This window comes from Fusarium pseudograminearum, chromosome 3 (assembly GCF_000303195.2).
Source record: "Fusarium pseudograminearum CS3096 chromosome 3, whole genome shotgun sequence".
Taxonomy (NCBI): Eukaryota; Fungi; Ascomycota; class Sordariomycetes; order Hypocreales; family Nectriaceae; genus Fusarium; species Fusarium pseudograminearum.
Genome location: NC_031953.1, coordinates 5,398,564 through 5,400,292, shown reverse-complemented (window position 1 = coordinate 5,400,292; position 1,729 = coordinate 5,398,564). Strand labels below are relative to the sequence as shown.

General features: G+C 13.5%; 12 annotated features.

Annotated features, from left to right (window-relative positions):
• Positions 1-95: a repeat region.
• Positions 96-256: 161 nt separating this feature from the next.
• Positions 257-298: a repeat region.
• Positions 299-348: 50 nt separating this feature from the next.
• Positions 349-397: a repeat region.
• Positions 398-431: 34 nt separating this feature from the next.
• Positions 432-482: a repeat region.
• Positions 439-639: a repeat region.
• Positions 640-650: 11 nt separating this feature from the next.
• Positions 651-679: a repeat region.
• Positions 680-790: 111 nt separating this feature from the next.
• Positions 791-874: a repeat region.
• Positions 875-910: 36 nt separating this feature from the next.
• Positions 911-960: a repeat region.
• Positions 961-1,071: a repeat region.
• A 31-nt stretch (positions 1,072-1,102) lies between these two features.
• Positions 1,103-1,221: a repeat region.
• A 74-nt stretch (positions 1,222-1,295) lies between these two features.
• Positions 1,296-1,396: a repeat region.
• A 27-nt stretch (positions 1,397-1,423) lies between these two features.
• Positions 1,424-1,702: a repeat region.
• Positions 1,703-1,729: the final 27 nt, after the last annotated feature.

The following is a 1,729-nucleotide window of genomic DNA, read 5'->3' as shown; positions in this document are numbered from 1 at the left end:
TATTATATTTTTATTATATATTATTTAGTAATAGTTAAGATTCTTATTATATTTACTTATCTATTATACTTGCTTATTAAATATATTATAATAAAGGAAAATAAGCTATAAGGAATTTATTATTTAACTTATTAAATAACCTTCTCTTTAGCTTATTATATAAATTATAAAGGTATTACTCTTTTTCTCTAACTTAATAAGTTATATTATATTAAATAAAGAGATATAAGACTTAATATCTACATATAGCTAGCGCTATAATATTTAAGTTAAAAATAATATAGTTTTCTTTAATTAAGATACCTTTTAGCTATTTAATAAGACTATATAGCCCTTTAAAGCTAAAGCTTTTTACTTTAAAGATTATATTAATAAAGTTATTATAATAATATTAAAAGACCTATTTATATTAATACCTTAAAAGGCTAAGGTTATTAGATTAAATAGTATAATATTATATATTAAATATTTTAATTATAATTAAGGTTAATTTAATACTTTATTTACTTAACCTTAAATAACTTACTTAATTACTTATTTATCTTTTTATATAAAGGTCTTATTAATTAAAAATAAAGACTATATTATTATAATCTTTACTATAATTTTATTATCTAATTAAACCTTATTAATTATATAGCCTTATAGCCTTATTAAATTTTATATTATTATATTAAAAGGGTTATTTTATTAAAGCTATTACTCTTTTTAAAAATACAAAGCACTATTAAATTATAATAAAGGAAAATACCTAACTTAACCTATAAAGGCTTAATTAATTTAAGGTATTATAGCTAAAAAAAGATTATATTAATAAAAAAAAGAATAATTTATTAAAAAAATAAAATAAATAAATTATTATAAATAAAAAATATACTTTTTATATTTAAAAAACTTAATACTCTAAAGGTTTATAAATTTTAAACTTAATAGTAATTTAATATTGTTTTTATACTTATATATTTTATTTTATTTCTTTTTATTTTTTAATTATTCTTTTTTATTAATTACTTTCTCTTTTTAATTTTACTTTTATATTAATTTTTTAATTAATTAAACTTTTATTTTATTATAAGTCTTTAAACTATTAAAGATATTTAGCTTTTTAAATAATTTAAAAAAAAGCTTATTAATTTTATAATATTTATAGTTTATAAAATTAGTTTAAAAAAGTTTAAAGCTAATATTTTATATACTTAATAAGATTATAATAATATATTTCCTTTTATTAGGCTATTCCTTTATATAATTAAAAATATAGAGAAACTTAAAAAGGCTTAGGCTTTAGTTAAAAGTTAAAAAATAAATAAATATACTATAGATAAGAGTTTAATATAAAGTTAAATATATAAAATAAAACCTTTTATAATTAATTAAATAATATTATATAATTTAACCTTTTACCCTTATAATAATAACTACCTTATAATAATAATAGTTTAATAATAATTTTAATAGGGATATATATTATATAGTATTTTTAATTGCAATTTATTAGTTTTTATATTATTTAATAAAGTTAATAAACTTTATATTATTTTTTAAAAAAAAGAGAAATTAAATAATTTTAAAATCTATTAAATTAAATAGAATATAAAGAATTATAAACTCTTTCTATTTAAATTATTTAATAATATTAGCCTTATATTAAGCTTATTAAATAAAAGGTATATTATTTTTAATTTAATAGATTATATATTAAGCTTTCCGGAGGGAGCAAGCTCTTATA